Source organism: Paramormyrops kingsleyae, chromosome 2 (genome assembly GCF_048594095.1).
Source record: "Paramormyrops kingsleyae isolate MSU_618 chromosome 2, PKINGS_0.4, whole genome shotgun sequence".
NCBI lineage: Eukaryota > Metazoa > Chordata > Actinopteri > Osteoglossiformes > Mormyridae > Paramormyrops > Paramormyrops kingsleyae.
Genome location: NC_132798.1, coordinates 29,738,361 through 29,763,767, shown reverse-complemented (window position 1 = coordinate 29,763,767; position 25,407 = coordinate 29,738,361). Strand labels below are relative to the sequence as shown.

At 42.1% G+C, this 25,407-nt stretch overlaps 27 non-coding genes across 27 annotated transcripts; all 27 read right to left on the bottom strand.

Moving 5' to 3' along the window:
- Window positions 1-248: 248 nt before the first annotated feature.
- On the bottom strand, window positions 249-321 carry trnaa-ugc (transfer RNA alanine (anticodon UGC)). Its single transcript has one exon. It is a non-coding gene; the product is annotated as a tRNA-Ala (tRNA).
- Window positions 322-748: 427 nt separating this feature from the next.
- On the bottom strand, window positions 749-821 carry trnaa-agc (transfer RNA alanine (anticodon AGC)). Its single transcript has one exon. It is a non-coding gene; the product is annotated as a tRNA-Ala (tRNA).
- A 925-nt stretch (window positions 822-1,746) lies between these two features.
- Window positions 1,747-1,819, bottom strand: trnaa-agc (transfer RNA alanine (anticodon AGC)). Its single transcript has one exon. It is a non-coding gene; the product is annotated as a tRNA-Ala (tRNA).
- A 427-nt stretch (window positions 1,820-2,246) lies between these two features.
- Window positions 2,247-2,319, bottom strand: trnaa-agc (transfer RNA alanine (anticodon AGC)). Its single transcript has one exon. It is a non-coding gene; the product is annotated as a tRNA-Ala (tRNA).
- A 424-nt stretch (window positions 2,320-2,743) lies between these two features.
- On the bottom strand, window positions 2,744-2,816 carry trnaa-ugc (transfer RNA alanine (anticodon UGC)). Its single transcript has one exon. It is a non-coding gene; the product is annotated as a tRNA-Ala (tRNA).
- A 924-nt stretch (window positions 2,817-3,740) lies between these two features.
- Window positions 3,741-3,813, bottom strand: trnaa-ugc (transfer RNA alanine (anticodon UGC)). The gene has a single exon. It is a non-coding gene; the product is annotated as a tRNA-Ala (tRNA).
- Window positions 3,814-4,241: 428 nt separating this feature from the next.
- On the bottom strand, window positions 4,242-4,314 carry trnaa-ugc (transfer RNA alanine (anticodon UGC)). The gene has a single exon. It is a non-coding gene; the product is annotated as a tRNA-Ala (tRNA).
- A 427-nt stretch (window positions 4,315-4,741) lies between these two features.
- On the bottom strand, window positions 4,742-4,814 carry trnaa-agc (transfer RNA alanine (anticodon AGC)). Its single transcript has one exon. It is a non-coding gene; the product is annotated as a tRNA-Ala (tRNA).
- A 924-nt stretch (window positions 4,815-5,738) lies between these two features.
- On the bottom strand, window positions 5,739-5,811 carry trnaa-ugc (transfer RNA alanine (anticodon UGC)). The gene has a single exon. It is a non-coding gene; the product is annotated as a tRNA-Ala (tRNA).
- A 428-nt stretch (window positions 5,812-6,239) lies between these two features.
- Window positions 6,240-6,312, bottom strand: trnaa-ugc (transfer RNA alanine (anticodon UGC)). Its single transcript has one exon. It is a non-coding gene; the product is annotated as a tRNA-Ala (tRNA).
- Window positions 6,313-6,739: 427 nt separating this feature from the next.
- Window positions 6,740-6,812, bottom strand: trnaa-ugc (transfer RNA alanine (anticodon UGC)). Its single transcript has one exon. It is a non-coding gene; the product is annotated as a tRNA-Ala (tRNA).
- A 1,925-nt stretch (window positions 6,813-8,737) lies between these two features.
- Window positions 8,738-8,810, bottom strand: trnaa-ugc (transfer RNA alanine (anticodon UGC)). Its single transcript has one exon. It is a non-coding gene; the product is annotated as a tRNA-Ala (tRNA).
- A 3,919-nt stretch (window positions 8,811-12,729) lies between these two features.
- Window positions 12,730-12,802, bottom strand: trnaa-ugc (transfer RNA alanine (anticodon UGC)). Its single transcript has one exon. It is a non-coding gene; the product is annotated as a tRNA-Ala (tRNA).
- A 427-nt stretch (window positions 12,803-13,229) lies between these two features.
- Window positions 13,230-13,302, bottom strand: trnaa-agc (transfer RNA alanine (anticodon AGC)). The gene has a single exon. It is a non-coding gene; the product is annotated as a tRNA-Ala (tRNA).
- A 923-nt stretch (window positions 13,303-14,225) lies between these two features.
- On the bottom strand, window positions 14,226-14,298 carry trnaa-agc (transfer RNA alanine (anticodon AGC)). The gene has a single exon. It is a non-coding gene; the product is annotated as a tRNA-Ala (tRNA).
- Window positions 14,299-14,726: 428 nt separating this feature from the next.
- On the bottom strand, window positions 14,727-14,799 carry trnaa-ugc (transfer RNA alanine (anticodon UGC)). The gene has a single exon. It is a non-coding gene; the product is annotated as a tRNA-Ala (tRNA).
- Window positions 14,800-16,720: 1,921 nt separating this feature from the next.
- trnaa-ugc (transfer RNA alanine (anticodon UGC)) lies at window positions 16,721-16,793 on the bottom strand. Its single transcript has one exon. It is a non-coding gene; the product is annotated as a tRNA-Ala (tRNA).
- A 427-nt stretch (window positions 16,794-17,220) lies between these two features.
- On the bottom strand, window positions 17,221-17,293 carry trnaa-agc (transfer RNA alanine (anticodon AGC)). The gene has a single exon. It is a non-coding gene; the product is annotated as a tRNA-Ala (tRNA).
- Window positions 17,294-17,716: 423 nt separating this feature from the next.
- On the bottom strand, window positions 17,717-17,789 carry trnaa-ugc (transfer RNA alanine (anticodon UGC)). Its single transcript has one exon. It is a non-coding gene; the product is annotated as a tRNA-Ala (tRNA).
- Window positions 17,790-18,216: 427 nt separating this feature from the next.
- trnaa-agc (transfer RNA alanine (anticodon AGC)) lies at window positions 18,217-18,289 on the bottom strand. Its single transcript has one exon. It is a non-coding gene; the product is annotated as a tRNA-Ala (tRNA).
- A 428-nt stretch (window positions 18,290-18,717) lies between these two features.
- Window positions 18,718-18,790, bottom strand: trnaa-ugc (transfer RNA alanine (anticodon UGC)). Its single transcript has one exon. It is a non-coding gene; the product is annotated as a tRNA-Ala (tRNA).
- Window positions 18,791-19,714: 924 nt separating this feature from the next.
- trnaa-agc (transfer RNA alanine (anticodon AGC)) lies at window positions 19,715-19,787 on the bottom strand. Its single transcript has one exon. It is a non-coding gene; the product is annotated as a tRNA-Ala (tRNA).
- Window positions 19,788-20,712: 925 nt separating this feature from the next.
- Window positions 20,713-20,785, bottom strand: trnaa-agc (transfer RNA alanine (anticodon AGC)). The gene has a single exon. It is a non-coding gene; the product is annotated as a tRNA-Ala (tRNA).
- A 930-nt stretch (window positions 20,786-21,715) lies between these two features.
- Window positions 21,716-21,788, bottom strand: trnaa-ugc (transfer RNA alanine (anticodon UGC)). Its single transcript has one exon. It is a non-coding gene; the product is annotated as a tRNA-Ala (tRNA).
- Window positions 21,789-22,215: 427 nt separating this feature from the next.
- On the bottom strand, window positions 22,216-22,288 carry trnaa-agc (transfer RNA alanine (anticodon AGC)). Its single transcript has one exon. It is a non-coding gene; the product is annotated as a tRNA-Ala (tRNA).
- A 1,924-nt stretch (window positions 22,289-24,212) lies between these two features.
- Window positions 24,213-24,285, bottom strand: trnaa-ugc (transfer RNA alanine (anticodon UGC)). Its single transcript has one exon. It is a non-coding gene; the product is annotated as a tRNA-Ala (tRNA).
- Window positions 24,286-25,214: 929 nt separating this feature from the next.
- Window positions 25,215-25,287, bottom strand: trnaa-ugc (transfer RNA alanine (anticodon UGC)). The gene has a single exon. It is a non-coding gene; the product is annotated as a tRNA-Ala (tRNA).
- Between the last annotated feature and the right edge of the window lie 120 nt (window positions 25,288-25,407).

The following is a 25,407-nucleotide window of genomic DNA, read 5'->3' as shown; positions in this document are numbered from 1 at the left end:
ACACCATTCCAAGTTCCTTAGCATTCATTGTTAAGCCAATGTCCCAGGATATGCCTACTGCTTTATTCTGAATACCTAGTGGTCGCTTTTCTTGGGGGTTTTCCTTGATGGTAGTACCGTTGTGCAAAGCTGAGGGTTGCTGATGCCAAGGGAAGTTCTTTAACATGGCTGTGGTGGACAACACCTGCTTGATGGTTGGTGAATTATGTGTTTTCTGGTTAGTTGCCTAGGCCCAGCAGCTAAAAGACTGGAGAATGTGGGTATCGATCCCACTACCTCTCACATGCAAAGCGAGCGCTCTACCATTTGAGCTAATTCCCCCAGGAAAGGTGTTCTTGATATGCAATTATTTGAGTCACTTGTTAATGGCTCTTCAAAATTCCTCCTGTACGGTCTCCAGAGAGCTGGTTCGTAATTCTTTTTATGTTTAAAAATCATCAAGTAAAAGGTTATGAGCATTGACAGATAAAAAAAGTTAATGTGAAGGTGTTGCCAACATTACACCATTCCAAGTTCCTTAGCATTCATTGTTAAGCCAATGTCCCAGGATATGCCTACTGCTTTATTCTGAATACCTAGTGGTTGCTTTTCTTGGGGGTTTTCCTTGATGGTTGTACCGTTGTGCAAAGCTGAGGGATGCTGATACCAAGGGCAGTTCTTTAACGTGGCTGTGGTGGACAACACCTCCTTCATGGTAGGTGAATTATGTGTTTTCTGGTTAGTTGCCTTGACCCAGCAGCTAAAAGACTGGAGAATGTGGGTATCGATCCCACTACCTCTCACATGCTAAGCGAGCACTCTACCACTTGAGCTAATTCCCCTGTCCAGGTGTTCTTGATATGCAATTATTTGAGTCACTTGTTAATGGCTCTTCAAATTTCCTCCTGTACGGTTGCCAGAGAGCTGGTTTGTAATTCTTTTTATATTTAAAAAACATCAAGTAAAAGGTTACGAGCATTGACAAATACATAAATGAAGGTGTTAACAAAACACTAGACCATTCCAAGTTCCTTTGCATTTATTATGTTAAGCCAATGTCCCAGGATATGCCTACTGCTTTATTCTGAATACCTAGTGGTCGCTTTTCTTGGGGGTTTTCCTTGATGGTAGTACCGTTGTGCAAAGCTGAGGGTTGCTGATACGAAGGGAAGTTCTTTAACATGGCTGTGGTGGACAACACCTGCTTGATGGTAGGTGAATTATGTGTTTTCTGGTTAGTTGCCTAGGCCCAGCAGCTAAAAGAATGGAGAATGTGGGTATCGATCCCACTACCTCTCACATGCTAAGTGAGCGCCCTACCACTTGAGCTAATTCCCCCAGGAGAAGTATTTTTGATATGCAATTATTTGAGTCACTTGTTAATGGCTCTTCAAAATTCCTCCAGTACGGTCGCCAGAGAGCTGGTTCGTAATTCTTTTTATGTTTTAAAATCATGAAGTAAAAGGTTACGGGCATTGACAGGTGAAAATAATGAAAGTGAAGGTGTTGCCAACATTACACCATTCCAAGTCCCTTAGCATTTATTATGTTAAGCCAATGTCCCAGGATATGCCTACTGCTTTATTCTGAATACCTAGTGGTAGCTTTTCTTGGGGGTTTTCCTTGATGGTAGTACCGTTGTGCAAAGCTGAGGGTTGCTGATACCAAGGGAAGTTCTTTAACATGGCTGTGGTGGACAACACCTGCTTGATGGTAGGTGAATTATGTGTTTTCTGGTTAGTTGCCTAGGCCCAGCAGCTAAAAGAATGGAGAATGTGGGTATCGATCCCACTACCTCTCACATGCTAAGCGAGCGCTCTACCACTTGAGCTAATTCCCCCAGGAAAGATATTCTTGATATGCAATTATTTGAGTCACTTGTTAATGGCTCTTCAAAATTCCTGCTGTACGGTCTCCAGAGAGCTGGTTCGTAATTCTTTTTATGTTTAAAAATCATCAAGTAAAAGGTTACGAGCATTGACAGATAAAAAAAGTTAATGTGAAGGTGTTGCCAACATTACACCATTCCAAGTTCCTTAGCATTCATTGTTAAGCCAATGTCCCAGGATATGCCTACTGCTTTATTCTGAATACCTAGTGGTTGCTTTTCTTGGGGGTTTTCCTTGATGGTTGTACCGTTGTGCAAAGCTGAGGGATGCTGATACCAAGGGCAGTTCTTTAACGTGGCTGTGGTGGACAACACCTCCTTCATGGTAGGTGAATTATGTGTTTTCTGGTTAGTTGCCTAGGCCCAGCAGCTAAAAGACTGGAGAATGTGGGTATCGATCCCACTACCTCTCACATGCTAAGCGAGCGCTCTACCACTTGAGCTAATTCCCCCAGGAAAGGTGTTCTTGATATGCAATTATTTCAGTCACTTGTTAATGGCTCTTCAAAATTCCTTCTGTGCGGTTGCCAGAGAGCTGGTTTGTAATTCTTTTTATATTTTAAAAAGATCAAGTAAATGGTTACGAGCATTGACAAATACATAAATGAAGGTGTTAACAAAGCACTACACCATTCCAAGTTCCTTTGCATTTATTATGTTAAGCCAATGTCGCAGGATATGCCTACTGCTTTATTCTGAATACCTAGTGGTCGCTTTTCTTGGGGGTTTTCCTTGATGGTAGTACCGTTGTGCAAAGCTGAGGGTTGCTGATACCAAGGGAAGTTCTTTAACATGGCTGTGGTGGACAACACCTGCTTGATGGTAGGTGAATTATGTGTTTTCTGGTTAGTTGCCTAGGCCCAGCAGCTAAAAGACTGGAGAATGTGGGTATCGATCCCACTACCTCTCACATGCAAAGCGAGCGCTCTACCATTTGAGCTAATTCCCCCAGGAAAGGTGTTCTTGATATGCAATTATTTGAGTCACTTGTTAATGGCTCTTCAAAATTCCTCCTGTATGGTCTCCAGAGAGCTGGTTCGTAATTCTTTTTATGTTTAAAAATCATCAAGTAAAAGGTTACGAGCATTGACAGATAAAAAAAGCTAATGTGAAGGTGTTGCCAACATTACACCATTCCAAGTTCCTTAGCATTCATTGTTAAGCCAATGTCCCAGGATATGCCTACTGCTTTATTCTGAATACCTAGTGGTTGCTTTTCTTGGGGGTTTTCCTTGATGGTTGTACCGTTGTGCAAAGCTGAGGGATGCTGATACCAAGGGCAGTTCTTTAACGTGGCTGTGGTGGACAACACCTCCTTCATGGTAGGTGAATTATGTGTTTTCTGGTTAGTTGCCTTGACCCAGCAGCTAAAAGACTGGAGAATGTGGGTATCGATCCTACTACCTCTCACATGCTAAGCGAGCGCTCTACCACTTGAGCTAATTCCCCCAGGAAAGGTGTTCTTGATATGCAATTATTTCAGTCACTTGTTAATGGCTCTTCAAAATTCCTTCTGTGCGGTTGCCAGAGAGCTGGTTTGTAATTCTTTTTATATTTAAAAAAGATCAAGTAAATGGTTACGAGCATTGACAAATACATAAATGAAGGTGTTAACAAAGCACTACACCATTCCAAGTTCCTTTGCATTTATTATGTTAAGCCAATGTCCCAGGATATGCCTACTGCTTTATTCTGAATACCTAGTGGTCGCTTTTCTTGGGGGTTTTCCTTGATGGTAGTACCGTTGTGCAAAGCTGAGGGTTGCTGATACCAAGGGAAGTTCTTTAACATGGCTGTGGTGGACAACACCTGCTTGATGGTAGGTGAATTATGTGTTTTCTGGTTAGTTGCCTAGGCCCAGCAGCTAAAAGACTGGAGAATGTGGGTATCGATCCCACTACCTCTCACATGCAAAGCGAGCGCTCTACCATTTGAGCTAATTCCCCCAGGAAAGGTGTTCTTGATATGCAATTATTTGAGTCACTTGTTAATGGCTCTTCAAAATTCCTTCTGTGCGGTTGCCAGAGGCTGGTTCGTAATTCATTTTATGTTTAAAAATCATCAAGTAAAAGGTTACGGGCATTGACAGATAAAAAAAGTTAAAGTGAAGGTGTTGCCAACATTACACAATTCCAAGTTCCTTAGCATTTATTATGTTAAGCCAATGTCCCAGGATATGCCTACTGCTTTATTCTGAATACCTAGTGGTCGCTTTTCTTGGGGGTTTTCCTTGATGGTTGTACCGTTGTGCAAAGCTGAGGGTTGCTGATACCAAGGGAAGTTCTTTAACATGGCTGTGGTGGACAACACCTGCTTGATGGTAGGTGAATTATGTGTTTTCTGGTTAGTTGCCTAGGCCCAGCAGCTAAAAGACTGGAGAATGTGGGTATCGATCCCACTACCTCTCACATGCAAAGCGAGCGCTCTACCATTTGAGCTAATTCCCCCAGGAAAGGTGTTCTTGATATGCAATTATTTGAGTCACTTGTTAATGGCTCTTCAAAATTCCTCCTGTATGGTCTCCAGAGAGCTGGTTCGTAATTCTTTTTATGTTTAAAAATCATCAAGTAAAAGGTTACGAGCATTGACAGATAAAAAAAGTTAATGTGAAGGTGTTGCCAACATTACACCATTCCAAGTTCCTTAGCATTCATTGTTAAGCCAATGTCCCAGGATATGCCTACTGCTTTATTCTGAATACCTAGTGGTTGCTTTTCTTGGGGGTTTTCCTTGATGGTTGTACCGTTGTGCAAAGCTGAGGGATGCTGATACCAAGGGCAGTTCTTTAACGTGGCTGTGGTGGACAACACCTCCTTCATGGTAGGTGAATTATGTGTTTTCTGGTTAGTTGCCTAGGCCCAGCAGCTAAAAGACTGGAGAATGTGGGTATCGATCCCACTACCTCTCACATGCTAAGCGAGCGCTCTACCACTTGAGCTAATTCCCCCAGGAAAGGTGTTCTTGATATGCAATTATTTCAGTCACTTGTTAATGGCTCTTCAAAATTCCTCCTGTACGGTCTCCAGAGAGCTGGTTCGTAATTCTTTTTATGTTTAAAAATCATCAAGTAAAAGGTTACGAGCATTGACAGATAAAAAAAGCTAATGTGAAGGTGTTGCCAACATTACACCATTCCAAGTTCCTTAGCATTCATTGTTAAGCCAATGTCCCAGGATATGCCTACTGCTTTATTCTGAATACCTAGTGGTTGCTTTTCTTGGGGGTTTTCCTTGATGGTTGTACCGTTGTGCAAAGCTGAGGGATGCTGATACCAAGGGCAGTTCTTTAACGTGGCTGTGGTGGACAACACCTCCTTCATGGTAGGTGAATTATGTGTTTTCTGGTTAGTTGCCTTGACCCAGCAGCTAAAAGACTGGAGAATGTGGGTATCGATCCTACTACCTCTCACATGCTAAGCGAGCGCTCTACCACTTGAGCTAATTCCCCCTGTCAAGGTGTTCTTGATATGCAATTATTTGAGTCACTTGTTAATGGCTCTTCAAATTTCCTCCTGTACGGTTGCCAGAGAGCTGGTTTGTAATTCTTTTTATATTTAAAAAACATCAAGTAAAAGGTTACGAGCATTGACAAATACATAAATGAAGGTGTTAACAAAACACTAGACCATTCCAAGTTCCTTTGCATTTATTATGTTAAGCCAATGTCCCAGGATATGCCTACTGCTTTATTCTGAATACCTAGTGGTTGCTTTTCTTGGGGGTTTTCCTTGATGGTAGTACCGTTGTGCAAAGCTGAGGGTTGCTGATACCAAGGGAAGTTCTTTAACATGGCTGTGGTGGACAACACCTGCTTGATGGTAGGTGAATTATGTGTTTTCTGGTTAGTTGCCTAGGCCCAGCAGCTAAAAGACTGGAGAATGTGGGTATCGATCCCACTACCTCTCACATGCAAAGCGAGCGCTCTACCATTTGAGCTAATTCCCCCAGGAAAGGTGTTCTTGATATGCAATTATTTGAGTCACTTGTTAATGGCTCTTCAAAATTCCTTCTGTGCGGTTGCCAGAGGCTGGTTCGTAATTCATTTTATGTTTAAAAAAGATCAAGTAAAAGGTTACGGGCATTGACAGATAAAAAAAGTTAAAGTGAAGGTGTTGCCAACATTACACAATTCCAAGTTCCTTAGCATTTATTATGTTAAGCCAATGTCCCAGGATATGCCTACTGCTTTATTCTGAATACCTAGTGGTAGCTTTTCTTGGGGGTTTTCCTTGATGGTAGTACCGTTGTGCAAAGCTGAGGGTTGCTGATACCAAGGGAAGTTCTTTAACATGGCTGTGGTGGACAACACCTGCTTGATGGTAGGTGAATTATGTGTTTTCTGGTTAGTTGCCTAGGCCCAGCAGCTAAAAGACTGGAGAATGTGGGTATCGATCCCACTACCTCTCACATGCAAAGCGAGCGCTCTACCATTTGAGCTAATTCCCCCAGGAAAGGTGTTCTTGATATGCAATTATTTGAGTCACTTGTTAATGGCTCTTCAAAATTCCTCCTGTATGGTCTCCAGAGAGCTGGTTCGTAATTCTTTTTATGTTTAAAAATCATCAAGTAAAAGGTTACGAGCATTGACAGATAAAAAAAGTTAATGTGAAGGTGTTGCCAACATTACACCATTCCAAGTTCCTTAGCATTCATTGTTAAGCCAATGTCCCAGGATATGCCTACTGCTTTATTCTGAATACCTAGTGGTTGCTTTTCTTGGGGGTTTTCCTTGATGGTTGTACCGTTGTGCAAAGCTGAGGGATGCTGATACCAAGGGCAGTTCTTTAACGTGGCTGTGGTGGACAACACCTCCTTCATGGTAGGTGAATTATGTGTTTTCTGGTTAGTTGCCTAGGCCCAGCAGCTAAAAGACTGGAGAATGTGGGTATCGATCCCACTACCTCTCACATGCAAAGCGAGCGCTCTACCATTTGAGCTAATTCCCCCAGGAATTGTTTTCTTGATATGCAATTATTTGAGTCACTTGTTAATGGCTCTTCAAAATTCCTCCTGTTCGGTCTCCAGAGAGCTGGTTCGTAATTCTTTTTATATTTAAAAAACATCAAGTAAAAGGTTACGAGCATTGACAAATACATAAATGAAGGTGTTAACAAAACACTAGACCATTCCAAGTTCCTTTGCATTTATTATGTTAAGCCAATGTCCCAGGATATGCCTACTGCTTTATTCTGAATACCTAGTGGTCGCTTTTCTTGGGGGTTTTCCTTGATGGTAGTACCGTTGTGCAAAGCTGAGGGTTGCTGATACCAAGGGAAGTTCTTTAACATGGCTGTGGTGGACAACACCTCCTTCATGGTAGGTGAATTATGTGTTTTCTGGTTAGTTGCCTTGACCCAGCAGCTAAAAGACTGGAGAATGTGGGTATCGATCCCACTACCTCTCATATGCTAAGCGAGCGCTCTACCACTTGAGCTAATTCCCCCAGGAAAGATATTCTTGATATGCAATTATTTGAGTCACTTGTTAATGGCTCTTCAAAATTCCTCCTGTACGGTTGCCAGAGAGCTGGTTCGTAATTCTTTTTATGTTTAAAAATCATCAAGTAAAAGGTTACGAGCATTGACAGATAAAAAAAGCTAATGTGAAGGTGTTGCCAACATTACACCATTCCAAGTTCCTTAGCATTCATTGTTAAGCCAATGTCCCAGGATATGCCTACTGCTTTATTCTGAATACCTAGTGGTTGCTTTTCTTGGGGGTTTTCCTTGATGGTTGTACCGTTGTGCAAAGCTGAGGGATGCTGATACCAAGGGCAGTTCTTTAACGTGGCTGTGGTGGACAACACCTCCTTCATGGTAGGTGAATTATGTGTTTTCTGGTTAGTTGCCTAGGCCCAGCAGCTAAAAGACTGGAGAATGTGGGTATCGATCCCACTACCTCTCACATGCTAAGCAAGCGCTCTACCACTTGAGCTAATTCCCCCAGGAAAGGTGTTCTTGATATGCAATTATTTCAGTCACTTGTTAATGGCTCTTCAAAATTCCTTCTGTGCGGTTGCCAGAGGCTGGTTCGTAATTCATTTTATGTTTAAAAAAGATCAAGTAAAAGGTTACGGGCATTGACAGATAAAAAAAGTTAAAGTGAAGGTGTTGCCAACATTACACCATTCCAAGTTCCTTAGCATTTATTATGTTAAGCCAATGTCCCAGGATATGCCTACTGCTTTATTCTGAATACCTAGTGGTCGCTTTTCTTGGGGGTTTTCCTTGATGGTAGTACCGTTGTGCAAAGCTGAGGGATGCTGATACCAAGGGCAGTTCTTTAACGTCGCTGTGGTGGACAACACCTCCTTCATGGTAGGTGAATTATGTGTTTTCTGGTTAGTTGCCTTGACCCAGCAGCTAAAAGACTGGAGAACGTGGGTATTGATCCCACTACCTCCTACATGCTAAGCGAGCGCTCTACCACTTGAGCTAATTCCCCCAGGAAAGATATTCTTGATATGCAATTATTTGAGTCACTTGTTAATGGCTCTTCAAAATTCCTCCTGTACGGTCTCCAGAGAGCTGGTTCGTAATTCTTTTTATGTTTAAAAATCATCAAGTAAAAGGTTACGAGCATTGACAGATAAAAAAAGCTAATGTGAAGGTGTTGCCAACATTACAGCATTCCAAGTTCCTTAGCATTCATTGTTAAGCCAATGTCCCAGGATATGCCTACTGCTTTATTCTGAATACCTAGTGGTTGCTTTTCTTGGGGGTTTTCCTTGATGGTTGTACCGTTGTGCAAAGCTGAGGGATGCTGATACCAAGGGCAGTTCTTTAACGTGGCTGTGGTGGACAACACCTCCTTCATGGTAGGTGAATTATGTGTTTTCTGGTTAGTTGCCTAGGCCCAGCAGCTAAAAGACTGGAGAATGTGGGTATCGATCCCACTACCTCTCACATGCAAAGCGAGCGCTCTACCATTTGAGCTAATTCCCCCAGGAATTGTTTTCTTGATATGCAATTATTTGAGTCACTTGTTAATGGCTCTTCAAAATTCCTCCTGTTCGGTCTCCAGAGAGCTGGTTCGTAATTCTTTTTATATTTAAAAAACATCAAGTAAAAGGTTACGAGCATTGACAAATACATAAATGAAGGTGTTAACAAAACACTAGACCATTCCAAGTTCCTTTGCATTTATTATGTTAAGCCAATGTCCCAGGATATGCCTACTGCTTTATTCTGAATACCTAGTGGTCGCTTTTCTTGGGGGTTTTCCTTGATGGTAGTACCGTTGTGCAAAGCTGAGGGTTGCTGATACCAAGGGAAGTTCTTTAACATGGCTGTGGTGGACAACACCTCCTTCATGGTAGGTGAATTATGTGTTTTCTGGTTAGTTGCCTTGACCCAGCAGCTAAAAGACTGGAGAATGTGGGTATCGATCCCACTACCTCTCATATGCTAAGCGAGCGCTCTACCACTTGAGCTAATTCCCCCAGGAAAGATATTCTTGATATGCAATTATTTGAGTCACTTGTTAATGGCTCTTCAAAATTCCTCCTGTATGGTCTCCAGAGAGCTGGTTCGTAATTCTTTTTATGTTTAAAAATCATCAAGTAAAAGGTTACGAGCATTGACAGATAAAAAAAGCTAATGTGAAGGTGTTGCCAACATTACACCATTCCAAGTTCCTTAGCATTCATTGTTAAGCCAATGTCCCAGGATATGCCTACTGCTTTATTCTGAATACCTAGTGGTTGCTTTTCTTGGGGGTTTTCCTTGATGGTTGTACCGTTGTGCAAAGCTGAGGGATGCTGATACCAAGGGCAGTTCTTTAACGTGGCTGTGGTGGACAACACCTCCTTCATGGTAGGTGAATTATGTGTTTTCTGGTTAGTTGCCTAGGCCCAGCAGCTAAAAGACTGGAGAATGTGGGTATCGATCCCACTACCTCTCACATGCTAAGCAAGCGCTCTACCACTTGAGCTAATTCCCCCAGGAAAGGTGTTCTTGATATGCAATTATTTCAGTCACTTGTTAATGGCTCTTCAAAATTCCTTCTGTGCGGTTGCCAGAGGCTGGTTCGTAATTCATTTTATGTTTAAAAAAGATCAAGTAAAAGGTTACGGGCATTGACAGATAAAAAAAGTTAAAGTGAAGGTGTTGCCAACATTACACCATTCCAAGTTCCTTAGCATTTATTATGTTAAGCCAATGTCCCAGGATATGCCTACTGCTTTATTCTGAATACCTAGTGGTCGCTTTTCTTGGGGGTTTTCCTTGATGGTAGTACCGTTGTGCAAAGCTGAGGGATGCTGATACCAAGGGCAGTTCTTTAACGTCGCTGTGGTGGACAACACCTCCTTCATGGTAGGTGAATTATGTGTTTTCTGGTTAGTTGCCTTGACCCAGCAGCTAAAAGACTGGAGAACGTGGGTATTGATCCCACTACCTCCTACATGCTAAGCGAGCGCTCTACCACTTGAGCTAATTCCCCCAGGAAAGATATTCTTGATATGCAATTATTTGAGTCACTTGTTAATGGCTCTTCAAAATTCCTCCTGTACGGTTGCCAGAGAGCTGGTTCGTAATTCTTTTTATGTTTAAAAATCATCAAGTAAAAGGTTACGAGCATTGACAGATAAAAAAAGCTAATGTGAAGGTGTTGCCAACATTACAGCATTCCAAGTTCCTTAGCATTCATTGTTAAGCCAATGTCCCAGGATATGCCTACTGCTTTATTCTGAATACCTAGTGGTTGCTTTTCTTGGGGGTTTTCCTTGATGGTTGTACCGTTGTGCAAAGCTGAGGGATGCTGATACCAAGGGAAGTTCTTTAACGTGGCTGTGGTGGACAACACCTCCTTCATGGTAGGTGAATTATGTGTTTTCTGGTTAGTTGCCTTGACCCAGCAGCTAAAAGACTGGAGAATGTGGGTATCGATCCTACTACCTCTCACATGCTAAGCGAGCGCTCTACCACTTGAGCTAATTCCCCCTGTCAAGGTGTTCTTGATATGCAATTATTTGAGTCACTTGTTAATGGCTCTTCAAATTTCCTGCTGTACGGTTGCCAGAGAGCTGGTTTGTAATTCTTTTTATATTTAAAAAACATCAAGTAAAAGGTTACGAGCATTGACAAATACATAAATGAAGGTGTTAACAAAACACTAGACCATTCCAAGTTCCTTTGCATTTATTATGTTAAGCCAATGTCCCAGGATATGCCTACTGCTTTATTCTGAATACCTAGTGGTCGCTTTTCTTGGGGGTTTTCCTTGATGGTAGTACCGTTGTGCAAAGCTGAGGGTTGCTGATACCAAGGGAAGTTCTTTAACATGGCTGTGGTGGACAACACCTGCTTGATGGTAGGTGAATTATGTGTTTTCTGGTTAGTTGCCTAGGCCCAGCAGCTAAAAGACTGGAGAATGTGGGTATTGATCCCACTACCTCTCACATGCAAAGCGAGCCCTCTACCATTTGAGCTAATTCCCCCAGGAAAGGTGTTCTTGATATGCAATTATTTGAGTCACTTGTTAATGGCTCTTCAAAATTCCTCCTGTACGGTCTCCAGAGAGCTGGTTCGTAATTCTTTTTATGTTTAAAAATCATCAAGTAAAAGGTTACGAGCATTGACAGATAAAAAAAGTTAATGTGAAGGTGTTGCCAACATTACACCATTCCAAGTTCCTTAGCATTCATTGTTAAGCCAATGTCCCAGGATATGCCTACTGCTTTATTCTGAATACCTAGTGGTTGCTTTTCTTGGGGGTTTTCCTTGATGGTTGTACCGTTGTGCAAAGCTGAGGGATGCTGATACCAAGGGCAGTTCTTTAATGTGGCTGTGGTGGACAACACCTCCTTCATGGTAGGTGAATTATGTGTTTTCTGGTTAGTTGCCTTGACCCAGCAGCTAAAAGACTGGAGAATGTGGGTATCGATCCCACTACCTCGCATATGCTAAGCGAGCGCTCTACCACTTGAGCTAATTCCCCCAGGAAAGATATTCTTGATATGCAATTATTTGAGTCACTTGTTAATGGCTCTTCAAAATTCCTCCTGTACGGTTGCCAGAGAGCTGGTTCGTAATTCTTTTTATGTTTAAAAATCATCAAGTAAAAGGTTACGAGCATTGACAGATAAAAAAAGCTAATGTGAAGGTGTTGCCAACATTACACCATTCCAAGTTCCTTAGCATTCATTGTTAAGCCAATGTCCCAGGATATGCCTACTGCTTTATTCTGAATACCTAGTGGTTGCTTTTCTTGGGGGTTTTCCTTGATGGTTGTACCGTTGTGCAAAGCTGAGGGATGCTGATACCAAGGGCAGTTCTTTAACATGGCTGTGGTGGACAACACCTCCTTCATGGTAGGTGAATTATGTGTTTTCTGGTTAGTTGCCTTGACCCAGCAGCTAAAAGACTGGAGAATGTGGGTATCGATCCTACTACCTCTCACATGCTAAGCGAGCGCTCTACCACTTGAGCTAATTCCCCCTGTCAAGGTGTTCTTGATATGCAATTATTTGAGTCACTTGTTAATGGCTCTTCAAATTTCCTCCTGTACAGTTGCCAGAGAGCTGGTTTGTAATTCTTTTTATATTTAAAAAACATCAAGTAAAAGGTTACGAGCATTGACAAATACATAAATGAAGGTGTTAACAAAACACTAGACCATTCCAAGTTCCTTTGCATTTATTATGTTAAGCCAATGTCCCAGGATATGCCTACTGCTTTATTCTGAATACCTAGTGGTCGCTTTTCTTGGGGGTTTTCCTTGATGGTAGTACCGTTGTGCAAAGCTGAGGGTTGCTAATACCAAGGGAAGTTCTTTAACATGGCTGTGGTGGACAACACCTGCTTGATGGTAGGTGAATTATGTGTTTTCTGGTTAGTTGCCTAGGCCCAGCAGCTAAAAGACTGGAGAATGTGGGTATCGATCCCACTACCTCTCACATGCAAAGCGAGCGCTCTACCATTTGAGCTAATTCCCCCAGGAAAGGTGTTCTTGATATGCAATTATTTGAGTCACTTGTTAATGGCTCTCCAAAATTCCTCCTGTACGGTCTCCAGAGAGCTGGTTCGTAATTCTTTTTATGTTTAAAAATCATCAAGTAAAAGGTTACGAGCATTGACAGATAAAAAAAGTTAATGTGAAGGTGTTGCCAACATTACACCATTCCAAGTTCCTTAGCATTCATTGTTAAGCCAATGTCCCAGGATATGCCTACTGCTTTATTCTGAATACCTAGTGGTTGCTTTTCTTGGGGGTTTTCCTTGACGGTTGTACCGTTGTGCAAAGCTGAGGGATGCTGATACCAAGGGCAGTTCTTTAACGTGGCTGTGGTGGACAACACCTCCTTCATGGTAGGTGAATTATGTGTTTTCTGGTTAGTTGCCTTGACCCAGCAGCTAAAAGACTGGAGAATGTGGGTATCGATCCCACTACCTCTCACATGCTAAGCGAGCACTCTACCACTTGAGCTAATTCCCCTGTCAAGGTGTTCTTGATATGCAATTATTTGAGTCACTTGTTAATGGCTCTTCAAATTTCCTCCTGTACGGTTGCCAGAGAGCTGGTTTGTAATTCTTTTTATATTTAAAAAACATCAAGTAAAAGGTTACGAGCATTGACAAATACATAAATGAAGGTGTTAACAAAACACTAGACCATTCCAAGTTCCTTTGCATTTATTATGTTAAGCCAATGTCCCAGGATATGCCTACTGCTTTATTCTGAATACCTAGTGGTCGCTTTTCTTGGGGGTTTTCCTTGATGGTAGTACCGTTGTGCAAAGCTGAGGGTTGCTGATACCAAGGGAAGTTCTTTAACATGGCTGTGGTGGACAACACCTGCTTGATGGTAGGTGAATTATGTGTTTTCTGGTTAGTTGCCTAGGCCCAGCAGCTAAAAGACTGGAGAATGTGGGTATCGATCCCACTACCTCTCACATGCAAAGTGAGCGCTCTACCATTTGAGCTAATTCCCCCAGGAATGGTGTTCTTGATATGCAATTATTTGAGTCACTTGTTAATGGCTCTTCAAAATTCCTCCTGTACGGTCTCCAGAGAGCTGGTTCGTAATTCTTTTTATGTTTAAAAATCATCAAGTAAAAGGTTATGAGCATTGACAGATAAAATAAGTTAATGTGAAGGTGTTGCCAACATTACACCATTCCAAGTTCCTTAGCATTCATTGTTAAGCCAATGTCCCAGGATATGCCTACTGCTTTATTCTGAATACCTAGTGGTTGCTTTTCTTGGGGGTTTTCCTTGATGGTTGTACTGTTGTGCAAAGCTGAGGGATGCTGATACCAAGGGCAGTTCTTTAACGTGGCTGTGGTGGACAACACCTCCTTCATGGTAGGTGAATTATGTGTTTTCTGGTTAGTTGCCTAGGCCCAGCAGCTATATGACTGGAGAATGTGGGTATCGATCCCACTACCTCTCACATGCTAAGCGAGCGCTCTACCACTTGAGCTAATTCCCCCAGGAAAGGTGTTCTTGATATGCAATTATTTCAGTCACTTGTTAATGGCTCTTCAAAATTCCTTCTGTGCGGTTGCCAGAGGCTGGTTCGTAATTCATTTTATGTTTAAAAAAGATCAAGTAAAAGGTTACGGGCATTGACAGATAAAAAAAGTTAAAGTGAAGGTGTTGCCAACATTACACCATTCCAAGTTCCTTAGCATTTATTATGTTAAGCCAATGTCCCAGGATATGCCTACTGCTTTATTCTGAATACCTAGTGGTCGCTTTTCTTGGGGGTTTTCCTTGATGGTAGTACCGTTGTGCAAAGCTGAGGGTTGCTGATACCAAGGGAAGTTCTTTAACATGGCTGTGGTGGACAACACCTGCTTGATGGTAGGTGAATTATGTGTTTTCTGGTTAGTTGCCTAGGCCCAGCAGCTAAAAGACTGGAGAATGTGGGTATCGATCCCACTACCTCTCACATGCAAAGCGAGCGCTCTACCATTTGAGCTAATTCCCCCAGGAATGGTGTTCTTGATATGCAATTATTTGAGTCACTTGTTAATGGCTCTTCAAAATTCCTCCTGTACGGTCTCCAGAGAGCTGGTTCGTAATTCTTTTTATATTTAAAAAACATCAAGTAAAAGGTTACGAGCATTGACAAATACATAAATGAAGGTGTTAACAAAACACTAGACCATTCCAAGTTCCTTTGCATTTATTATGTTAAGCCAATGTCCCAGGATATGCCTACTGCTTTATTCTGAATACCTAGTGGTCGCTTTTCTTGGGGGTTTTCCTTGATGGTAGTACCGTTGTGCAAAGCTGAGGGTTGCTGATACCAAGGGAAGTTCTTTAACATGGCTGTGGTGGACAACACCTGCTTGATGGTAGGTGAATTATGTGTTTTCTGGTTAGTTGCCTAGGCCCAGCAGCTAAAAGACTGGAGAATGTGGGTATTGATCCCACTACCTCTCACATGCAAAGCGAGCCCTCTACCATTTGAGATAATTCCCCCAGGAAAGGTGTTCTTGATATGCAATTATTTGAGTCACTTGTTAATGGCTCTTCAAAATTCCTCCTGTACGGTCTCCAGAGAGCTGGTTCGTAATTCTTTTTATGTTTAAAAATCATCAAGTAAAAGGTTACGAGCATTGACAGATAAAAAAAGTTAATGTGAAGGTGTTGCCAACATTACACCATTCCAAGTTCCTTAGCATTCATTGTTAAGCCAATGTCCCAGGATATGCCTACTGCTTTATTCTGAATACCTAGTGGTTGCTTTTCTTGGGGGTTTTCCTTGATGGTTGTACCGTTGTGCAAAGCTGAGGGATGCTGATACCAAGGGCAGTTCTTTAATGTGGCTGTGGTGGACAACACCTCCTTCATGGTAGGTGAATTATGTGTTTTCTCGTTAGTTGCCTTGACCCAGCAGCTAAAAGACTGGAGAATGTGGGTATCGATCCCCCTACCTCGCATATGCTAAGCGAGCGCTCTACCACTTGAGCTAATTCCCCCAGGAAAGATATTCTTGATATGCAATTATTTGAGTCACTTGTTAATGGCTCTTCAAAATTCCTCCTGTACGGTTGCCAGAGAGCTGGTTCGTAATTCTTTTTATGTTTAAAAATCATCAAGTAAAAGGTTACGAGCATTGACAGATAAAAAAAGCTAATGTGAAGGTGTTGCCAACATTACACCATTCCAAGTTCCTTAGCATTCATTGTTAAGCCAATGTCCCAGGATATGCCTACTGCTTTATTCTGAATACCTAGTGGTTGCTTTTCTTGGGGGTTTTCCTTGATGGTTGTACCGTTGTGCAAAGCTGAGGGATGCTGATACCAAGGGCAGTTCTTTAACGTGGCTGTGGTGGACAACACCTCCTTCATGGTAGGTGAATTATGTGTTTTCTGGTTAGTTGCCTTGACCCAGCAGCTAAAAGACTGGAGAATGTGGGTATCGATCCTACTACCTCTCACATGCTAAGCGAGCGCTCTACCACTTGAGCTAATTCCCCCTGTCAAGGTGTTCTTGATATGCAATTATTTGAGTCACTTGTTAATGGCTCTTCAAATTTCCTCCTGTACAGTTGCCAGAGAGCTGGTTTGTAATTCTTTTTATATTTAAAAAACATCAAGTAAAAGGTTACGAGCATTGACAAATACATAAATGAAGGTGTTAACAAAACACTAGACCATTCCAAGTTCCTTTGCATTTGTTATGTTAAGCCAATGTCCCAGGATATGCCTACTGCTTTATTCTGAATACCTAGTGGTCGCTTTTCTTGGGGGTTTTCCTTGATGGTAGTACCGTTGTGCAAAGCTGAGGGTTGCTAATACCAAGGGAAGTTCTTTAACATGGCTGTGGTGGACAACACCTGCTTGATGGTAGGTGAATTATGTGTTTTCTGGTTAGTTGCCTAGGCCCAGCAGCTAAAAGACTGGAGAATGTGGGTATCGATCCCACTACCTCTCACATGCAAAGCGAGCGCTCTACCATTTGAGCTAATTCCCCCAGGAAAGGTGTTCTTGATATGCAATTATTTGAGTCACTTGTTAATGGCTCTCCAAAATTCCTCCTGTACGGTCTCCAGAGAGCTGGTTCGTAATTCTTTTTATGTTTAAAAATCATCAAGTAAAAGGTTACGAGCATTGACAGATAAAAAAAGTTAATGTGAAGGTGTTGCCAACATTACACCATTCCAAGTTCCTTAGCATTCATTGTTAAGCCAATGTCCCAGGATATGCCTACTGCTTTATTCTGAATACCTAGTGGTTGCTTTTCTTGGGGGTTTTCCTTGACGGTTGTACCGTTGTGCAAAGCTGAGGGATGCTGATACCAAGGGCAGTTCTTTAACGTGGCTGTGGTGGACAACACCTCCTTCATGGTAGGTGAATTATGTGTTTTCTGGTTAGTTGCCTTGACCCAGCAGCTAAAAGACTGGAGAATGTGGGTATCGATCCCACTACCTCTCACATGCTAAGCGAGCACTCTACCACTTGAGCTAATTCCCCTGTCAAGGTGTTCTTGATATGCAATTATTTGAGTCACTTGTTAATGGCTCTTCAAATTTCCTCCTGTACGGTTGCCAGAGAGCTGGTTTGTAATTCTTTTTATATTTAAAAAACATCAAGTAAAAGGTTACGAGCATTGACAAATACATAAATGAAGGTGTTAACAAAACACTAGACCATTCCAAGTTCCTTTGCATTTATTATGTTAAGCCAATGTCCCAGGATATGCCTACTGCTTTATTCTGAATACCTAGTGGTCGCTTTTCTTGGGGGTTTTCCTTGATGGTAGTACCGTTGTGCAAAGCTGAGGGTTGCTGATACCAAGGGAAGTTCTTTAACATGGCTGTGGTGGACAACACCTGCTTGATGGTAGGTGAATTATGTGTTTTCTGGTTAGTTGCCTAGGCCCAGCAGCTAAAAGACTGGAGAATGTGGGTATCGATCCCACTACCTCTCACATGCAAAGCGAGCGCTCTACCATTTGAGCTAATTCCCCCAGGAATGGTGTTTTTGATATGCAATTATTTGAGTCACTTGTTAATGGCTCTTCAAAATTCCTCCTGTACGGTCTCCAGAGAGCTGGTTCGTAATTCTTTTTATGTTTAAAAATCATCAAGTAAAAGGTTATGAGCATTGACAGATAAAATAAGTTAATGTGAAGGTGTTGCCAACATTACACCATTCCAAGTTCCTTAGCATTCATTGTTAAGCCAATGTCCCAGGATATGCCTACTGCTTTATTCTGAATACCTAGTGGTTGCTTTTCTTGGGGGTTTTCCTTGATGGTTGTACTGTTGTGCAAAGCTGAGGGATGCTGATACCAAGGGCAGTTCTTTAACGTGGCTGTGGTGGACAACACCTCCTTCATGGTAGGTGAATTATGTGTTTTCTGGTTAGTTGCCTAGGCCCAGCAGCTATATGACTGGAGAATGTGGGTATCGATCCCACTACCTCTCACATGCTAAGCGAGCGCTCTACCACTTGAGCTAATTCCCCCAGGAAAGGTGTTCTTGATATGCAATTATTTCAGTCACTTGTTAATGGCTCTTCAAAATTCCTTCTGTGCGGTTGCCAGAGGCTGGTTCGTAATTCATTTTATGTTTAAAAAAGATCAAGTAAAAGGTTACGGGCATTGACAGATAAAAAAAGTTAAAGTGAAGGTGTTGCCAACATTACACCATTCCAAGTTCCTTAGCATTTATTATGTTAAGCCAATGTCCCAGGATATGCCTACTGCTTTATTCTGAATACCTAGTGGTCGCTTTTCTTGGGGGTTTTCCTTGATGGTAGTACCGTTGTGCAAAGCTGAGGGTTGCTGATACCAAGGGAAGTTCTTTAACATGGCTGTGGTGGACAACACCTGCTTGATGGTAGGTGAATTATGTGTTTTCTGGTTAGTTGCCTAGGCCCAGCAGCTAAAAGGCTGGAGAATGTGGGTATCGATCCCACTACCTCTCACATGCAAAGCGAGCGCTCTACCATTTGAGCTAATTCCCCCAGGAAAGGTGTTCTTGATATGCAATTATTTGAGTCACTTGTTAATGGCTCTTCAAAATTCCTCCTGTACGGTCTCCAGAGAGCTGGTTCGTAATTCTTTTTATGTTAAAAAATCATCAAGTAAAAGGTTACGAGCATTGACAGATAAAAAAAGTTAATGTGAAGGTGTTGCCAACATTACACCATTCCAAGTTCCTTAGCATTCATTGTTAAGCCAATGTCCCAGGATATGCCTACTGCTTTATTCTGAATACCTAGTGGTTGCTTTTCTTGGGGGTTTTCCTTGATGGTTGTACCGTTGTGCAAAGCTGAGGGATGCTTATACCAAGGGCAGTTCTTTAACGTGGCTGTGGTGGACAACACCTGCTTGATGGTAGGTGAATTATGTGTTTTCTGGTTAGTTGCCTTGACCCAGCAGCTAAAAGACTGGAGAATGTGGGTATCGATCCTACTACCTCTCACATGCTAAGCGAGTGCTCTACCACTTGAGCTAATTCCCCCTGTCAAGGTGTTCTTGATATGCAATTATTTGAGTCACTTGTTAATGGCTCTTCAAATTTCCTCCTGTACGGTTGCCAGAGAGCTGGTTTGTAATTCTTTTTATATTTAAAAAACATCAAGTAAAAGGTTACGAGCATTGACAAATACATAAATGAAGGTGTTAACAAAACACTAGACCATTCCAAGTTCCTTTGCATTTATTATGTTAAGCCAATGTCCCAGGATATGCCTACTGCTTTATTCTGAATACCTAGTGGTCACTTTTCTTGGGGGTTTTCCTTGATGGTAGTACCGTTGTGCAAAGCTGAGGGTTGCTGATACCAAGGGAAGTTCTTTAACATGGCTGTGGTGGACAACACCTCCTTCATGGTAGGTGAATTATGTGTTTTCTGGTTAGTTGCCTTGACCCAGCAGCTGAAAGACTGGAGAATGTGGGTATCGATCCCACTACCTCTCACATGCTAAGCGAGCGCTCTACCATTTGAGCTAATTCCCCTGTCAAGGTGTTCTTGATATGCAATTATTTGAGTCACTTGTTAATGGCTCTTCAAATTTCCTCCTGTACGGTTGCCAGAGAGCTGGTTTGTAATTCTTTTTATATTTAAAAAACATCAAGTAAAAGGTTACGAGCATTGTCAAATACATAAATGAAGGTGTTAACAAAACACTACACCATTCCAAGTTCCTTTGCATTTATTATGTTAAGCCAATGTCCCAGGATATACCTACTGCTTTATTCTGAATACCTAGTGGTTGCTTTTCTTGGAGGTTTTCCTTGATGGTAGTACCGTTGTGCAAAGCTGAGGGTTGCTGATACCAAGGGAAGTTCTTTAACATGGCTGTGGTGGACAACACCTGCTTGATGGTAGGTGAATTATGTGTTTTCTGGTTAGTTGCCTAGGCCCAGCAGCTAAAAGACTGGAGAATGTGGGTATCGATCCCACTACCTCTCACATGCGAAGCTAGCGGTCTACCACTTGAGCTAATTCCCCAAGGAAAGGTATTTTTGATATGCAATTTTTTGAGTCACTTGTTAATGGCTCTTCAAAATTCCTCCAGTACGGTCGCCAGAGAGCTGGTTCGTAATTCTTTTTATGTTTTAAAATCATGAAGTAAAAGGTTACGGGCATTGACAGGTGAAAATAATGAAAGTGAAGGTGTTGCCAACATTACACCATTCCAAGTTCCTTAGCATTCATTGTTAAGCCAATGTCCCAGGATATGCCTACTGCTTTATTCTGAATACCTAGTGGTTGCTTTTCTTGGGGGTTTTCCTTGATGGTTGTACCGTTGTGCAAAGCTGAGGGATGCTGATACCAAGGGCAGTTCTTTAGCGTGGCTGTGGTGGACAACACCTCCTTGATGGTATAGGTGAATTATGTGTTTTATGGTTAGTTGCCTAGGCCCAGCAGCTAAAAGACTGGAGAATGTGGGTATCGATCCCACTACCTCTCACATGCTAAGCGAGCGCTCTACCACTTGAGCTAATTCCCCCAGGAAAGATATTCTTGATATGCAATTATTTGAGTCACTTGTTAATGGCTCTTCAAAATTCCTCCAGTACGGTCGCCAGAGAGCTGGTTCGTAATTCTTTTTATGTTTTAAAATCATGAAGTAAAAGGTTACGGGCATTGACAGGTGAAAATAATGAAAGTGAAGGTGTTGCCAACATTACACCATTCCAAGTCCCTTAGCATTTATTATGTTAAGCCAATGTCCCAGGATATGCCTACTGCTTTATTCTGAATACCTAGTGGTTGCTTTTCTTGGGGGTTTTCCTTGATGGTTGTACTGTTGTGCAAAGCTGAGAGATGCTGATACCAAGGGCAGTTCTTTAACGTGGCTGTGGTGGACAACACCTCCTTCATGGTAGGTGAATTATGTGTTTTCTGGTTAGTTGCCTAGGCCCAGCAGCTATACGACTGGAGAATGTGGGTATCGACCCCACTACCTCTCACATGCTAAGCGAGCGCTCTACCACTTGAGCTAATTCCCCCAGGAAAGGTGTTCTTGATATGCAATTATTTCAGTCACTTGTTAATGGCTCTTCAAAATTCCTTCTGTGCGGTTGCCAGAGGCTGGTTCGTAATTCATTTTATGTTTAAAAAAGATCAAGTAAAAGGTTACGGGCATTGACAGATAAAAAAAATTAAAGTGAAGGTGTTGCCAACATTACACCATTCCAAGTTCCTTAGCATTTATTATGTTAAGCCAATGTCCCAGGATATGCCTACTGCTTTATTCTGAATACCTAGTGCTCGCTTTTCTTGGGGGTTTTCCTTGATGGTAGTACCGTTGTGCAAAGCTGAGGGTTGCTGATACCAAGGGAAGTTCTTTAACATGGCTGTGGTGGACAACACCTGCTTGATGGTAGGTGAATTATGTGTTTTCTGGTTAGTTGCCTAGGCCCAGCAGCTAAAAGACTGGAGAATGTGGGTATCGATCCCACTACCTCTCACATGCAAAGCGAGCGCTCTACCATTTGAGCTAATTCCCCCAGGAAAGGTGTTCTTGATATGCAATTATTTGAGTCACTTGTTAATGGCTCTTCAAAATTCCTCCTGTACGGTCTCCAGAGAGCTGGTTCGTAATTCTTTTTATGTTAAAAAATCATCAAGTAAAAGGTTACGAGCATTGACAGATAAAAAAAGTTAATGTGAAGGTGTTGCCAACATTACACCATTCCAAGTTCCTTAGCATTCATTGTTAAGCCAATGTCCCAGGATATGCCTACTGCTTTATTCTGAATACCTAGTGGTTGCTTTTCTTGGGGGTTTTCCTTGATGGTTGTACCGTTGTGCAAAGCTGAGGGATGCTGATACCAAGGGCAGTTCTTTAACGTGGCTGTGGTGGAAAACACCTCCTTCATGGTAGGTGAATTATGTGTTTTCTGGTTAGTTGCCTTGACCCAGCAGCTAAAAGACTGGAGAATGTGGGTATCGATCCCACTACCTCTCACATGCTAAGCGAGCGCTCTACCACTTGAGCTAATTCCCCTGTCAAGGTGTTCTTGATATGCAATTATTTGAGTCACTTGTTAATGGCTCTTCAAATTTCCTCCTGTACGGTTGCCAGAGAGCTGGTTTGTAATTCTTTTTATATTTAAAAAACATCAAGTAAAAGGTTATGAGCATTGACAAATACATAAATGAAGGTGTTAACAAAACACTACACCATTCCAAGTTCCTTTGCATTTATTATGTTAAGCCAATGTCCCAGGATATACCTACTGCTTTATTCTGAATACCTAGTGGTTGCTTTTCTTGGAGGTTTTCCTTGATGGTAGTACCGTTGTGCAAAGCTGAGGGTTGCTGATACCAAGGGAAGTTCTTTAACATGGCTGTGGTGGACAACACCTGCTTGATGGTAGGTGAATTATGTGTTTTCTGGTTAGTTGCCTAGGCCCAGCAGCTAAAAGACTGGAGAATGTGGGTATCGATCCCACTACCTCTCACATGTGAAGCTAGCGGTCTACCACTTGAGCTAATTCCCCAAGGAAAGGTATTTTTGATATGCAATTATTTGAGTCACTTGTTAATGGCTCTTCAAAATTCCTCCAGTACGGTCGCCAGAGAGCTGGTTCGTAATTCTTTTTATGTTTTAAAATCATGAAGTAAAAGGTTACGGGCATTGACAGGTGAAAATAATGAAAGTGAAGGTGTTGCCAACATTACACCATTCCAAGTCCCTTAGCATTTATTATGTTAAGCCAATGTCCCAGGATATGCCTACTGCTTTATTCTGAATACCTAGTGGTAGCTTTTCTTGGGGGTTTTCCTTGATGGTAGTACCGTTGTGCAAAGCTGAGGGTTGCTGATACCAAGGGAAGTTCTTTAACATGGCTGTGGTGGACAACACCTGCTTGATGGTAGGTGAATTATGTGTTTTCTGGTTAGTTGCCTAGGCCCAGCAGCTAAAAGACTGGAGAATGTGGGTATCGATCCCACTACCTCTCACATGCAAAGCAAGCGCTCTACCATTTGAGCTAATTCCCCCAGGAAAGGTGTTCTTGATATGCAATTATTTGAGTCACTTGTTAATGGCTCTTCAAAATTCCTCCTGTACGGTCTCCAGAGAGCTGGTTCGTAATTCTTTTTATGTTTAAAAATCATCAAGTAAAAGGTTATGAGCATTGACAGATAAAAAAAGTTAATGTGAAGGTGTTGCCAACATTACACCATTCCAAGTTCCTTAGCATTCATTGTTAAGCCAATGTCCCAGGATATGCCTACTGCTTTATTCTGAATACCTAGTGGTTGCTTTTCTTGGGGGTTTTCCTTGATGGTTGTACCGTTGTGCAAAGCTGAGGGATGCTGATACCAAGGGCAGTTCTTTATCGTGGCTGTGGTGGACAACACCTCCTTGATGGTATAGGTGAATTATGTGTTTTATGGTTAGTTGCCTAGGCCCAGCAGCTAAAAGACTGGAGAATGTGGGTATCGATCCCACTACCTCTCACATGCGAAGCGGGCGCTCTACCACTTGAGCTAATTCCCCCAGGAAAGGTGTTCTTGATATGCAATTATTTGAGTCACTTGTTAATGGCTCTTCAAATTTCCTCCTGTACGGTTGCCAGAGAGCTGGTTTGTAATTCTTTTTATATTTAAAAAACATCAAGTAAAAGGTTACGAGCATTGACAAATACATAAATGAAGGTGTTAACAAAACACTAGACCATTCCAAGTTCCTTAGCATTTATTATGTTAAGCCCATGTCCCAGGATATGCCTACTGCTTTATTCTGAATACCTAGTGGTTGCTTTTCTTGGGGGTTTTCCTTGATGGTAGTACCGTTGTGCAAAGCTGAGGGTTGCTGATACCAAGGGAAGTTCTTTAACATGGCTGTGGTGGACAGCACCTGCTTGATGGTAGGTGAATTATGTGTTTTCTGGTTAGTTGCCTAGGCCCAGCAGCTAAAAGACTGGAGAATGTGGGTATCGATCCCACTACCTCTCACATGCAAAGCGAGCGCTCTACCATTTGAGCTAATTCCCCCAGGAAAGGTGTTCTTGATATGCAATTATTTGAGTCACTTGTTAATGGCTCTTCAAAATTCCTCCTGTACGGTCTCCAGAGAGCTGGTTCGTAATTCTTTTTATGTTTAAAAATCATCAAGTAAAAGGTTACGAGCATTGACAGATTAAAAAAGTTAATGTGAAGGTGTTGCCAACATTACACCATTCCAAGTTCCTTAGCATTCATTGTTAAGCCAATGTCCCAGGATATGCCTACTGCTTTATTCTGAATACCTAGTGGTTGCTTTTCTTGGGGGTTTTCCTTGATGGTTGTACCGTTGTGCAAATCTGAGGGATGCTGATACCAAGGGCAGTTCTTTAACGTGGCTGTGGTGGACAACACCTCCTTCATGGTAGGTGAATTATGTGTTTTCTGGTTAGTTGCCTTGACCCAGCAGCTAAAAGAATGGAGAATGTGGGTATCGATCCCACTACCTCTCACATGCTAAGTGAGCGGTCTACCACTTGAGCTAATTCCCCCAGGAGAAGTATTTTTGATATGCAATTATTTGAGTCACTTGTTAATGGCTCTTCAAAATTCCTCCAGTACGGTCGCCAGAGAGCTGGTTCGTAATTCTTTTTATGTTTTAAAATCATGAAGTAAAAGGTTACGGGCATTGACAGGTGAAAATAATGAAAGTGAAGGTGTTGCCAACATTACACCATTCCATGTCCCTTAGCATTTATTATGTTAAGCCAATGTCCCAGGATATGCCTACTGCTTTATTCTGAATACCTAGTGGTAGCTTTTCTTGGGGGTTTTCCTTGATGGTAGTACCGTTGTGCAAAGCTGAGGGTTGCTGATACCAAGGGAAGTTCTTTAACATGGCTGTGGTGGACAACACCTGCTTGATGGTAGGTGAATTATGTGTTTTCTGGTTAGTTGCCTAGGCCCAGCAGCTAAAAGACTGGAGAATGTGGGTATCGATCCCACTACCTCTCACATGCAAAGCGAGCGCTCTACCATTTGAGCTAATTCCCCCAGGAAAGGTGTTCTTGATATGCAATTATTTCAGTCACCAGTTAATGGCTCTTCAAAATTCCTCCTGTACGGTCTCCAGAGAGCTGGTTCGTAATTCTTTTTATGTTTAAAAATCATCAA